General features: G+C 42.7%; 1 protein-coding gene across 4 annotated transcripts in view; it reads right to left on the reverse strand.

Annotated features, from left to right (window-relative positions):
- Nucleotides 1-13,651, reverse strand: part of gdpd5b (glycerophosphodiester phosphodiesterase domain containing 5b) — a 46,278-nt gene extending 32,627 nt beyond the window's left edge. The window contains exon 1 of one of the 4 annotated variants that reach the window (XR_008834944.1): nt 13,177-13,650. The gene's annotated coding sequence lies outside the window, so the exon portion shown is untranslated. Of the gene's footprint in view, nt 1-10,074; nt 10,143-13,176 lie in introns of those variants that run through there. The other 3 variants (XM_056441854.1, XM_056441856.1, XM_056441855.1) reach the window with 3 other exon arrangements.
- Nucleotides 13,652-15,252: the final 1,601 nt, after the last annotated feature.

The raw sequence follows: 15,252 nt of genomic DNA on the forward strand, positions 1-15,252 counted from the left end.
TCATGACTGAACTGGATTTAACAGGTGAAGTCAACAAGTGAAGCAGCTTTTCCGACATTCGTGCGTCGGTCGCAAATTGTCCGAACGAGAAGAGAAGAGGCGGGGTTTTGCGCGAACACCCCCTGGAACGGCAGTTGTCGTCCCCTTTTTCTGCTGCCTCATTTCCTCCAATCAAAAGGCACAGTAAGGGAAAGCCGTCTGCGAGGGAGGAAATGCTTCAGCAGTTTCCCAGCAGAAAACTGGGTCTTCTCCCGACCAGGGAACTATGGTAGAGGCCACGCCGCAGACGGCGGTGAGATCCAAGGCTAACCCACTAAGAAGAAAGAAAAGCCCCCGGACAAAATAAATAAAAATCACCAAAAAGAGACAAGTTTATGTTTTTATAACCAGCGCAACACCACTGTATGTACAGAGGATTTTTACTAATGTTATGAAGCTTGAAAAGGTAATGTAGCGACCCATCAGAGAGACTAGTGTGTGTGTGTGTATTTTCTATATATATTATATATGTATATATACTTTAAAAAAATATATATATAATATAAATATATATATACACTTTTATATATACACTACCGTTCAAAAGTTTGGGGTCACCCAGACAATTTCGTGTCTTCCATGAAAAATCACACTTTTATTTATCAAATGAATATAAAATATAGTCAAGACATTGACAAGGTTAGAAATAATGATTAATATTTGAAGTATTAATTTTGTTCTACAAACTTCAAGCTCAAAGGAAGGCCAGTTGTATAGCTTATATCACCAGCATAACTGTTTTCAGCTGTACTAACATAATTGCACGGGTTTTCTAATCAGACATTAGTCTTCTAAGGCGATTAGCAAACACAATGTACCATTAGAACACTGGAGTGATAGTTGCTGTAAAAGGGCCTCTATACACCTATGGAGATATTTCATTAGAAACCAGACGTTTCCACCTAGAATAGTACCATTCAAAAGTTTGGGATCACTTAGAAATGTCCTTATTTTTCAAAGAAAAGCATTGCTTTTTTCAATGAAGATAACATTAGATCAATCAGAAATATACTCTATACATTGTTAATGTGGTAAATGACTATTCTAGGTGGAAACGTCTGGTTTCTAATGAAATATCTCCAGAGGTGTATCGAGGCCCATTTCCAGCAACTATCACTCCAGTGTTCTAATGGTACATTGTGTTTGCTAATCGCCTTAGAAGACTAATGGATGATTAGAAAACACTTGAAAACCCTTGTGCAATTATGTTAGCACAGCTGAAAACTGTTTTGCTGATGAGAGAAGCTATAAAACTGGCCTTCCTTTGAGCTAGTTGATTATCTGGAGCATCACATTTGTGGGTTCGATAAGACTCTCAAAATGGCCAGAAAAAAAAGAAGTTTCATGTGAAACTCGCCAGTCTATTCTTGTTCTTAGAAATGAAGGCTATTCCATGCGAGAAATTGCAAAGAAACTGAAAATTTCCTACAGCGGTGTGTACTACTCCCTTCAGAGAACAAACGGGCTCTAACCAGAGCAGAAAGAGAAGTGGGAGGCCCCGGTGCACAACTCAGCAAGAAGACAAGTACATTAGAGTCTCTCGTTTGAGAAATAGACGCCTCACAGGTCCTCAACTGGCAGCTTCTTTAAATGGTACCCGCAAAACGCCAGTGTCAACGTCGACAGTGAAGAGGCGACTCCGGGATGCTGGCCTTCTAGGCAGAGTGGCAAAGAAAAAGTCATATCTGAGACTGGCCAATAAAAAGAAAAGATTGGTATGGGCAAAAGAAAACAGGCATTGGACAGAGGAAGATTGGAAACAGGTGTTATGGACAGATGAATCCAAGTTTGAGGTGTTTGGATCACACAGAAGAACATTTGTGAGACGCAGAACAGGTGAAAAGATGCTGGAAGAGTGCCTGACACCATCTGTCAAGCATGGTGGAGGTCATGTGATGGTCTGGGGCTGCTTTGGTGCTGGTAAAGTGGGAGATTTGTACCAGGTAAAAGGGATTTTAAATAAGGAAGGCTATCACTCCATTTTGCAATGCCATGCCATACCCTGTGGGCAGCGCTTGATTGGAGCCAATTTCCTGCTCCAACAGGACAATGACCCAAAGCACACCTCCAAATTGTGCAAGAACTATTTAGGGAAGAAGCAGGCAGCTGGTATGCTGTCTGTAATGGAGTGGCCAGCACAGTCACCAGATCTCAACCCCATTGAGTTGTTGTGGGAGCAGCTTGACCGTATGGTCCGCAAGAAGTGCCCATCAAGCCAATCCAACTTGTGGCAGGTGCTTCAGGAAGCGTGGGGTGACATTTCAACAGATTATCTCAACAAATTAACAGCTAGAATGCCAAAGGTCTGCGATGCTGTAATTGCTGCAAAAGGAGCATTCTTTGACGAAAGCAAAGTTTGAAGAAAAAAATTAATACTTCAAATACAAATCATTATTTCTAACCTTGTCAATGTCTTGACTATATTTTCTATACATTTTGCAACTCATTTGATAAATAAAAGTGTGAGTTTTCATGGAAAACACGAAATTGTCTGGGTGATCCCAAACTTTTGAACGGTAGTGTATATATGAATAAACTTCACAGAGGTCATGCTTATTGTCAGTGGTTTCTGATATGTTATTGAGCGCTGTATGTTAGTACAACTATAGCTAGTAGCTGCTGCAGTTTCAATTCACCCTCGTCAGTATTTGTTCACAAAAATGGAAAAATAAAAACATCATCTTAAATGTTTGCGCTGAATGATTGCAATGTGGGTCCAAAACACACATCGAACTCATCATCGTGTCCTTCAGAGGATCGACACACATTTGAGATGTTTCACGCACAAGACAAATTCAACGCTGACGTCTCGGTGCCACTAGAGGACATTTCTACATTATAAAAAATCATAAACACGACACACGAGAATTTAAAATCAATCTTTTTCAGCTGCTTTTTTTTCGTCTACTGCTCCACTTAATCCTTCCTGATCCCCCCCCCCCCCCCCCCCCCCATTAGGTTCATATGATCCGAATCGCTTTTCGAGCATAAGCAACGGATATTGAGTTGTAAAGCACCCAGAGGACTTGGCTTAATCACGCGGCATCAGAAGATGCTTGTGAGGGAGTTAATTAGCGACACGTGGATGATGAAGCCCATTATAACAAGCAATGAGAGAGTCATTACACCAGCTGTTACTGCTGGCTCAGCACTGACAGTAGATGCATCTTGCTGTAGAAAAATATACTGGCATTATTTAAAAGTTCTTGATGAAATATCCTTTCCCTTCCAAGTTGTACTCTTGGCCCACGTTTGTTCATGTTGCCGACCTATTCCTCCGTTTAGGCTAAACAAACCAGCGTTTAGAACAGTAAACACACAGGCTTTTATAAACCCACCGTCGGTTCGATCGTTATTTTTGTTGTAACAGTCGGCAACTGTTTACCATTTGAGAATAAATCACGTGACAAGGACGTATGACTCTGTAGTTATCGCCAAAGGTCATCTCTGATTAAGTCATCTAAAAAAAATGGCACATTTTCCCTCGATCCATCCTGATTTAATCGGATAAATACAAGTTTTACAAACGGAGATGATCAACGCGGAAAATAAAGAAATGCACGATTGCAAAAGCTTCTCTGCTTTCTTTCATCCAACTTTCCATGATGTGACAAAGCCAGAAGAGTTTCCTGGGAAATCTGGTGAGGAGTAGACTACATGAATGTGTACGAGTGTTTACTCTGTGCATCATTGAACTACTTCAAGTGCTCAAGTAAAGCAAAGAGAAACTAGAATGGGCACTCGGTAGAGCGCATACCTTCGCATATCACAAGATTGGGCATTGAAGTATGAACATTTTGGCATTAGTTGCATGCCAATTGGATAAGAATTGACCGCGCTATGGTAAAAAGAAGATTTTGACCTTTCCATGACCTTGACCTTTGACCCGATTGATCCCAAAATCTAATCAAATGGTCCCCGGATAATATCCCACCAAATGTCATGCGATTCAAGAAGATGTTTACCTTTTCATGACCTTGACCTTTGACCCGATCGATCCCAAAATCTAATCAAATGGTCCCCGGATAATAACCAATCATCCCACCAAATTTCATGCGATTCAGTTTAAAACTTTTTTTGTTATGCGAGGAACACGCATACAAATAAATAAATAAATAAACGGCGATCAAAACATTACCTTCCGCATTTTCAATGTGAAGGTAACTACGGCCACTAACTAACTGTTAAACTATGTTGGTAAAGGAGAGCTACGGATCAAGAACAAGAGGAGATATACACGAGTTTAATCCCAGCAGGAGAGTCACAGGACAGATTACCATGTCAATCAGCTTATTCCCGCTGCATGACTTCCGAGGCCCTCAAAGCACTGGCTTTCCTTTAGCAGAGTTTCTTCGACAGCATGATGAAAATAATGAACTATATCCACCATCATGTGTCGAGAGTCTTAAATAACACCCCGAGATCACCATCAAGTTGATGAGCAGAGGATTTAACCTTAAAACACCAACCGAGTCAGTGAACACCAGAAGAGTATGCTCACTTAAAGACAACACTTGTAAAAAAACAAACACATGGGATAGCAGATTACAAGAACAACTTTGAGGGAATAAAATCCGTGCATGCTCTGGTTCAGGCCCGACCAGACTCAGCGGCGTCTGCTCATTTCTAAAACACACATTTGGCTCGCAAAGACTTTTTCATTTTTTTTTTTGTAAAACATATTGGAGGAACATTTACTTCTTCTATATCTCGAAAAGAACACGCATCTAGAAAACTTGTCCAAGTAATAGCGACATGTGAACCGCATAACATATGAACACAATGCACCGTAATTGGGGCTTTGTTGATAGTAGAAAGCGTCTGCATTACCCAACAAAGACAATGTGCGGCATGTTTCCTTCAAACCTCGAATGCAACCATCAATATTACCAGCTATACACAAGTTGTCAACATAATCCAAAACCTTACATAAATCACTCCCATAAGTCAGTGTGGTGGAGCGGAAATAATTAATGGCCACAGCCTGCAGACCACAGCTCCTGTTCATCACGAGGCCCACATCAAGTGCCACCACAAACCACTCGCAAATACCCCTGGACAGTTGTGCCAGTTAGCGACAACTAACACACACACACAAACACTCTCCTTTTATGTACAATAATACACTAAACATACACTGCACACAGGGTAAAAAAGAATATATACCCGGCTACAACACACACAGGGTAAAGAAAGAAAGAAAGAAAGAAAGCGCACACACACACACACACACACACACACCTTTGATTTCACTTGGTTAGAGCCACAAAGGGTGCACCTGCAAAGAGGAGGTTAATACTTTGCAGATTGCTCTCACACAATATTGGAAGAAGATTTTTTTTTTTTTTTTACCAGGTAGCTTTTGCTTCTTATCAATCAGAGTCCTAATTGTTGTTATTACTTCCTCTTGTGTAGGTGCAGCAGTCTAGCAGGCCAGAGCAGGCGCCTGTAGTTGTGGTGTAAAGTGCATATTTTAAGAGAAGACATGAGTCAATGTGAGGGCAACACCTCTCTTGGTCTTTGACAGCACGACTTCTATGAAGTCCTCGTGGAATATTTATGGCCTTCCCTTGAAGAATATTCATGAGAGTGAACTAAGCATACAAGAGCTGCGGCATGACTACTCTGTAACATCAATGTACAAGTTTCTCTCTCAGGTGTATGACATTGAGATGCAACAAAAAAGAATCAAGTATAAAACACAAACTTGTTGAGAGGCAACATTTCAAAATAACCAAAATACAGTCAACAGAGGGGACAGTTCAGCTCGATGGAGACACTGCTGGAGAATGATTTGTGGTTTTCTTCTGGCCGACTGAGCCGAGCGGTCTTCACGGCAGCTTACAATATCAAAAGTCGTTAAACCTGGGGTTTAAAAGACTCCGGGCTGTGCCATACAAGGCAGCGAGCAGCGCGACTGTAACTCAAAGCCAGCTGAGAAAAAGGAATTATTAAGAGGGGAGGTACTTTTCAAACCGACCCGACGGCAGGAAACGCAACCAAGAATCCGTCACATTATTAATAAGCAAAGAATAAACGGGCAAAATAATTAGTAACGATGGCAGGACTTGTATCGTCGAAGAAAAGACACATAATTTGACTCTCTGCTCATCCATCAGACAAAATAGGAGTCAGAGATAATCAGGCGGGAAATGTATTTAATAAATGCTCCATCGGTGGCTTGAAATTAAAAGATTGACAGCAGGAAGAGGAAGTGCCATTAATGTCAGTCGCTAGCGCGAAGGAAATGGAAGAAATGACTGGGATGAAAAAAGTTGAATCCACACACTTATTTTAAGGCAGACCAAACCAGATGGCCAGATGCAACAACGGGGATCACATCTGGTCTAAGTCAGTCGTACCTTGGCGTTCTAAGCCAGACCTAGCCGTTACACAAGTTGCACATTCTAGATTTAGGCCTTCTTCTCGCGAAGGGCACGCGTTACTCTTACAATCATTTATCATCCCACGGCTGTAGGCATCAAAAAGTGGCCGTGATCGGCTGCGGCGGCCAGAATGCAGTGCAGCTGCACCCCGTGGCATCTAACAAGCTGCCTGTGAACATAATATAGAATGTTTTCAGTTTTCAAAAAATAAAGGACTGAGAGGCACTGCATTAAGGTCTTGTTTTTGTGGTGATTCATTCTTGTATCTCCATTTCCGTGAGATTTCCTTTACTCCGATCCGACATAATAATGTTGCAGCAAATGAGAAAAAAAAAAGGATTAGCTATGCAGCGGGAGGTTGATAACATGAACGTACGTCGCTGAGCCCGGGCGAAGTTAAGACTAGGCTTAAGTTTGGCTGGAGGAACCAACGTAAAGTCCATTTTAAAGACTGGGCTTCAAGAAAAAAAATCATAAATAAAACCTGCAGTATAATTGGTTTAAAGGATATGAGGAGATACTGCTTCCATTGTTCATCTGGAGGTAAAAAAGCTTTCCAAAGAGTGGGCTTCCCCTTATCGTGTTACGTCTCCTCCATTAACTGAAGAAAGGCTTGGGGTCTCGGCCAACGGGACTTTACCTGATGCTGCGGGGACAACGGGGCTTGACGAAGCAGAGTAGGTGCAGAAACCAACTAGAACGGGCACTCGGTAGAGCGCATACCTTCACATGTCACAAGATTGGGCATTGAATTATGAACATTTTGGCATTAGTTGCATGCCAATTGGATACAAATTGACCGCGCTATGGTAAAAAGAAGATGTTGACCTTGACCTTTGACCCGATCTATCCCAACATCTAATCAAATGGTCCCCGGATAATAACCAATCATCCCACCAAATGTCATGCGATTCAAGAAGATTTTGACCTTTTCATGACCTTGACCCCGATCGATGACAAAATCTAATCAAATGGTCCCCGGATAATAACCAATCATCCCACCAAATTTCACGCGATTCGGTTTAATACTTTTTGAGTTATGAGAGTAACAAGCATACAAATAAATAAATAAACACACGGCGATCAAAACATAACCTTCCGCATTTTCAATGCGAAGGTAATAAAGCCATATTGTGGATTCAGAGGTCGCTCATTATTGATTTAGGTGCTTCAGGTGCGGGAAATGCTGTGCTTCTCCCTCGAGGCCTCCCCCGATGTACCATGAAAATATTAGCAAGCTACAGTCTGAGCAACACCTTTCAGAGTTCATCGAGTCAAGGCCACAGGCGGCCGGATCGGGTTGGCGTGTGCCCTTCAGGGAACCACCCAAACACAGGCTTTTGGAGAAGAAGGCGTGAAGGAAAACAAACAAAGAAATGCCAAAATCAACTTTGCAGTGTTTGAACCAGGCATGTTCCTGGTGGGAGGTGACGGCACGAAAACACCGGGCTCCTGTTAAGGCAGCTGACGGTGAGTGGGTTTGAATAATTATCACCTTAAAACGACCGGATGAAACCGACTCTTTGTCGGCTTAATGTACACGTGTGCCACATTTTCCTCATCAGCTTTAGCACGGCCGGTGATTTGGATGTCTGGAGGAGAAGCCATGCTGTGGAGAACTAGGGGAACCGATGCGTATTATCCACGCCGATACTCCCACAACCGGACACAGACGGAGCTGACAGCCTTGCAGCTAAACTAATTATTGCGGCGGTGAAGTGGCTGCATGTACATTTCTGTTTCTACGAAAACACGATGCATGTTAAGAAGAATACGACAGCCTGGTTGAAAGGGCATGAATAGTGTTATGTTATAACCACGAGATCTGCGACTTCTGCATCCTTTAGTCGAGCTTCATAGGAAGACTTTTTCTTCTTCTTCAAACCGCTTTATTGTCACACTTTCATCTGGATTCGATGTTCCTTCTCTCGGAGCTTCTGCGCTCGGCTCGTCTGCCAAATTAGCAGCTTTAATCTACAATAACAGCCTGTCCCACGTTAGCCACGCATATCATTGGAAATGTAGGAAAACTGTAAAAAAATAAAGAAAAAACGAGCATGAATTTGGTAATGACGGTGTAAAGAATAGCCAGATGATGTTTTCCACCGATTGCTCTTGATGAAGTTAGTTTTACTGATGCATTTTGTGTGAAAGAGTGGAGCTCCGACACGTGTCAGAGCTCTAAAGCCTATTTGAAATGCTTTTCAACCATGGCTCTCAATACCTTGTTTTTTTTAAACAGTTCCCCTATATAGTTGAACATAGTGTTTTATTCAACAAATGTTTCTGCTTTCACAGCTGCTTTTGCCATAAAATGCCAGTCAAAAGAGAGAAAAGGGGGGTGGGGGGGGCGCTGACCAGTCAAAATCCCTGTCGCAATCCGTAGCTTAGAATTGCTTTTCTTTCAACAGCGGTGGTGTGTAATCGCGTTTCATGGCGGCAGAGGACAGCCAGATCGGCATGGGGGATGAAGTGACTGCAGAGTTACATGGAGCAGACAAAATCAGGGGCCGTACCTTTCCGCGGGAAAAAAATGTCCGAAATACTTTCAACGAGTCACGGCTTCAACCGGGAGCAGCGCTTTCTAAGTTAATTCGCTACGCTAATTGTTTTTCCTGCCGTCTGCAGTGAGGATTAAAAGCAATGCACGGCAATGGCTGAGGCAGAGTGCCTGGACCCCGCCGAGCACGTCGCCCTGGTATGGGCGAGAGAAAGTATTCTGGGGTTGGTTCCTAATCGTAGGAGATACTGTGGTGCTGATACTGCGGCCTGGAAAACAAACAGCTGACAAAGACATCCGTGGCATGCGGAGACGTGGTGGGTGCCATTGTTGTACCGCGTGCGGCGAACGCCGTCGGCTTGGTTCGCTCGGGCCTCCTCGGGCCGACTCGTATGTCGCATCGAGGGACCATCTGTACGCCGACATGAGGGCTCTCCACCACCATCTGCTTGTTGACATCACACAGAGTTCTGTCCTCTACTCCGATGGCTGTCTGAGCCCCGGAGGCGGGGCCAGACGAGCAGGTGCCGATATGGTACCACGTGGCTTTCTGGGCAGAGAAACGGAGCGTTCTCCCTCAATAATCATTCGGCTTACTTAAGTCTATTACAGGGATCATGACACAAAAAAAGCAACAGCACTATATGAGTTCATACAAGAACAGTGTAAATTTGACATAACCTTTCCTTCTCCAGTTATGAGGAATAGAAAATAACCTCAAACACTTCTCAAAAGTAGTAAAACAAGGCGCTGATGATATGGAAAACTATGAAAAAGGGCAGATTCTCATTTTTACTACATTCGCATTTTCTCACTCGGTCAATGTTTGAACTCTGCGGCGGTGGGTCTCAAATGGTGGGAATATTCCCAAGAATGGAAGGAAAACAAGCAGACTTGTTATGCAGCCAAGTAGGTATTTATGCCTCTTTTCAAAGCAGCGCCTCAGCTTTGACAACATAACCGTGCACCTCCCAGTTCGTCTGAGCCTTGGACTTTGAAGAGAGCTCAAGTTGCAAACTAGAGCGACGACAGCGAACCCAAGCCTCCCGCGGTCCGACGAGGGTTGAATACTACCAATTATCCTCGGGAATGTTACCTGCACTAATGGGAAGAGGCGGAAAAAAAACAAGAGATTTTTCAAAAACGTACCTTTGCTTTTATTGTGGGCTCCCATTTGACAATAATGTCAGAACCCACCGTCCCCCGCCACCTCCTCGACCGACGTGTGTGTGTGTGTGTGTCTCGAGCAAGGTACTAAAATAACTGCAAACGCTTTGTCAATAGCGGCGAATACTTTCCGCTGCGGTTACACAACCTGGGGGTTTTGCATTGGCTGCATTCAAGTTTTTACAACAGGCTAACTAAAAAAGGTCCGGCTCCCGGAGCTGCCACCTGCTCCCTTGACAACAAGGAGAGGATTTAATCCGATAAGCAAACTATCAACACATTCACGGCCCGCAGTTCTGTGAATCTGAACTATGCTCTTCCTCGACGACAGGATGATTCCGTGATCGCCCTCGACGCTCGTCTACCTCACAAACTCCCGACCAATCGGACCAGCTTACAGGGTTCTTACACATGTTGACCGATGGATTTCCAGGACTTTAAACCAAATTTCCATGACCAAACTGAAATCTCGGTATAAACATGAACAATGTAGAACATGTAGCGTTTTGAGAGCGTACGCCGGCTTATATTTTTAGCGTCTTTCTTTGAAAAACATTACATATTTCAAACTCGGCGTAAATGAACATGTGATTATAACACATTTTCATGACTTTTCCAAAACTTTTATGATTTAAGTTTTTTTCCATGACTTTTCCAGGCCTGGAAATGACAATTTTAAAATTCCATGACTTCCAGGTTTTCCATGACCGTACGAACCCCGAGCTTACGGCAAAGTCCTCCACCCCTGAGCACCAGTTTGACCGTAATCGTTGCTGCGTGTTTGTAGCCCAGCCCTGTTAAAAAGGTGGCGAGAAATGTATTCTCAGAAAGATAAATGGAAATCATATCATAGTGCTGGACCGAGACAAGGCTGCGTACTATGATTTTTATTGTCATTTTCTCAAATCTATAGATTACATTTAGCTACACATTACTTCTGCATTAAACATTTGCCTCAGCGAGTGAAGCCACATTTTTCTTTTGGGGGCTACAAATTATTTTTTTCAGGTGAAGGTTCATTATTATTACTGGGGAAAGTGCATAGAGGAGAGAGAGAGAGAGAGAGAGAGAGAGACTTGACCTCACTGCATCATGTCAGCCAATAATAACAAGTCATTCTTTACAAGTCAGACTTGCACTCCCTCTGGATGTTTCTGCACAGCTTTGACCAATCCTTCAGAGGAGTTTTATTTTGGTGTACGAAGCTAACAAATATCCTATAGGATATTGCATCCATTGCAGGATGGGTATGTAACGCTTTGGAGCAGCTATTTAAGGATACAGTCCATAAACATAAAGTACACAGTGGCAGTTACATTAGCAGGGCAGAACGTCTGGAAACACAGAATCAATACACTCTGGAATGCACACCAGGGTCCGCTATTGTCTATACAGTGCAATTCTACAAGTTGAAAGCAGCAGCACAGCTGCTTTACAAATCAGACGCAACATGCATGAAAAAGCTAGATAAAGAAGAAATGAATTAAACGCGTTGCAAAACTGTGTGTGAAAGAGTCGGTGACCAGTAAGTGGATTACTGCTGTGAACACAGCGCACTGCATTCCTCCCCGTTCGGCCCGATCACATCTCCCTCCGTTCTCCAGTTATTCTCCTAAAATAACATTTCATGGGGAATATTTAAAGCATTTTTTTGAAAGAAGCCCAAGTCTTTTGGGCATTGCTGTACTTTGTTTCTGCTAATCCCACTCTAAAACAAGCACATTTGAAGAACTGAAGATACCAAAACGTCATGTCACTGTTTTTCCAGTTAACCTCTAAATGGCAAGTGTTTATTTTTATTACGTGGCACACAATATGAGATTCAATGTCATGTTCTGAAAACATTTTCAGAGTGCTGCCTGCCCTCAGGACAGGAGCCCTACTTGCAGAAACATGTTCCGTTCTACACTACAAGAAAAGAAAAATCGAAGTTCAAACCCATAATAGTACGCACCACTCTTCAATCTATTTATAGACATTGTTAAAAAAAAAATTTATTTCAAAAAAGCAAAAGAAACAGACTTGCAAACAGCCTTTCAAAGTTTCTATTGAAACAAAGAGGTTGTAATCTGTATTGTTTGACGTGCTGAGAGGATGCAAATAAATGGCGTCAGTCAGCTGGAATCCTTACAAACACAAGCAAGTGTTGGGCGAGCTGTTTTCACTGGAGGTGTAGAAAGTGTCAGGTTTGGAGCTAACGGTCAGAGACGATGCACCAAGCGGATACTCTCCAATTGGATTCACTAGATTACAGTCTCTCTTATGAAGTGATACACCACATAAATATGCAGCACAGGACCCCGTGCAACCTTTCATGGAATAGCAAACATACCGGGAAACACCCCCATGACAATCCCTCATCTTCAAAAGGGAAATTGAATGCAATTATTATGCAATTCATGTGACAATAGTGCCGTGTAAGAGTAAACACAAATGGATGTGGATAAGAGAATTCACTACATAATTAACCTCTCGGGCTTTACTGGACAGAGGATGTGTATGCACAGATTGCAAAGCCAACAATGTAATTTGTGATTTTGGGAGAGAAAAAAAAATTACTGAATTGATTTTAATTACTTACATTATGCAAATTGCATTCATTCATGAATTTGTGATGGACAAACCGACGATGGGTAACTGATCGATCCATAGTTTCACTAACCGGAACCCTGACTTTCGTGGGACATCATGGGCGTGTCTCGCGTCTTTCCGCACACACGAGACCATGAGAGAAATGCTGAGTTTAAAGCCCGTGATGGGTAAAAAGCCATGCCTCTAATAATACATACACTGAATGTGCAAGTAAGTGCAAGTCAAACCCAAGCTGCAAATATTAAACGTGCACAACTTGTGAGGGGTACTAGCTTGTATTCTACTGTATCGGCACGTTACAGCAGTCTTAGCTCGTGATACCGGAGGAATGGGGGAATGGGACTCTAATTTACAAGAAAATGTTTTAACATTAATGAAGGTATGCAAATGCAAACATGTGGGGAAAGCATTGTTTTTAAACAGTTCAGAAATGTTGCAAGAAAGCAAGTTAAACGTGATAAACACCTCAAACAAACCGCATCACGCACTCACCTGCCTGCTGGGCTGCTAACCGTATCACTTCCCTCTGATTTCAGAGTTAGCTATGCGGCACACGGTGAAGTTGGGGGGGGCTTTTCTCTCCCTTCCTGCCCCCGGTGATGAGCCTCCTCCTGTCCCCCGGTAGTCAAACGGGCACAACTCCCCGGTGTCGAAAGTAACGTGCGAGGGGAAGAGGTGGGTGGTCAGCGACGCTGAATGCTGACAGCGCCGAAATTTTACACCGAAAACAAAAGAGGGAGAAATAAATACAAAGCCGGGTGTGCGCGGAGGGCGGCGGAGGCGTCGGTCCAACGTCCGCTAAAAGAAGTCCCGTTTCATATTCTCGGTTACTCCGTCCTGCGTGTTGTTCGGTCCTCTCTGCGGTTAAAGCGTGCCTCCTCGTCTCTGTGTGAGCACCGACACACACACACACTCACCGGCAGGGTAATTAAACGTACCGAATGGGTGGGAGGAGTGTGTGTGTGTTTGTGTGTGTGTGAGTTTGTGTGGGTGTGTGTGTGCGTGTGTCTGTGTTGTTATCTCCAGCCCTCCAACAGTGGGTGAGCGTCATCAAGCTGACTTTCAGGGCACACTGAAAGGAACCGTTGGTCCGGTTGACTGTCCTGTTGCGACGCCATAAAGCGGTCCGCGTCCTTTTAATTTATTGGAATTACCAACATTGAGATTAATGAAATAGAGTGCACTGGGTTTTTAATGAAGTTGTGTTAATTTACTGTCAGTCCGAACACCCTTAGACCACTAAAACTATTGTTATCGAGGTCCCTCGTCGACTGGTCGTTTGCAAGCAAAAATTCCGACGTAACTTGAACGTAACATTGTGTAAATACAATTGCAACCTGAGCATGAGCTTTAAAGCTTTTTTTATCAAGCTGTGTATTATCATAAAAGCAAATAACCCAATAGGTTTCACTTAACTGATAATGAGAGATAATGAAGAAAATGCTGTTCTGCTTGTTGACACGTAAAAAAAGGTTAAAGGTTATGAACAGAAACTGCTGGGAAGGTAGGTGTAAAAACAACAGGTTTATTTATATCAAACCAATCCTCTTCTTATCACTTCTGTGTTATAATCTTTTCATTCTGTATTTTTTTGTTAGATTACTCATATGCACGGCATGTTTTTGATATTATTTTCTGTGATTGTTGTCACAAGGGGTGAAGTCTACTTTCCAGTATCATTGTGGACCATTGCATCTGATAAAATTGGCCTCAGAGTGCTTTACAATCTGTACACGTAGACATCCCTGTCCCAAAACCTCACATCGGATCAGGAAAAACTCCCAAACAACCCTTTCACGAGAAAAAAAGGGAAGAAACCGGAAAAAAGGGAAGAAACCAAGGCAAATAAACATCGTATTGACCATTTGGTGGATTGATTGTGTGTTTTCCAGATTCAGACTTTCTCTCCTTTGATTATATTGACACGTAGCGAATGACTCATCCAACAAAAATGATTTAGTGATTTTTGTCAAGAGAACACCATCGGAATCATATTCAAAGGCAACATGTAATCTCACGACCGATCGGGACACACTGTGACACGTAGTATCCACCCTGATTTGTCCTGTCAGCTGGTGCCACAGTGACGGATGATGTCAGATGTTGACCTCTTGTAAGGTTTTCAGAAAATGAAACGTGTTTTCCACACAAAATATTCTTGTTTTTGGTATCAACATTGATGTCAAAAACTACATTCAACCACTCAATGTAACCTCATCACATTGACTGCATAGATACCATGTAATTCTTACATTGGCAATATAGACACTGCTGTTCTGTCCAGAAGTACACAACGTAAAACACATTGAATTACAAAGACTCTAGTTTGATTAGATGGAGTGATTTTTCTGTAGATATGTATTTAAAAGGGGAGAACCAAGGGAGAGTTGTCGACTAAATATGAAAGTGCATTATGTGAACTGTTTATTTATCGTGTTCCTATTATTCTTGTGTCATCAGGTCTGACGCAATGAGCAGGTCTCCATGGTGTGTGAAATGACTCATCAGCCAATACAGATGCAGTATTTGAAGCATCTATATCTAAACTGTCCATTAGTAAGATTTCTA

The sequence above is a fragment of the Pseudoliparis swirei genome, chromosome 20 (genome assembly GCF_029220125.1).
Source record: "Pseudoliparis swirei isolate HS2019 ecotype Mariana Trench chromosome 20, NWPU_hadal_v1, whole genome shotgun sequence".
NCBI lineage: Eukaryota > Metazoa > Chordata > Actinopteri > Perciformes > Liparidae > Pseudoliparis > Pseudoliparis swirei.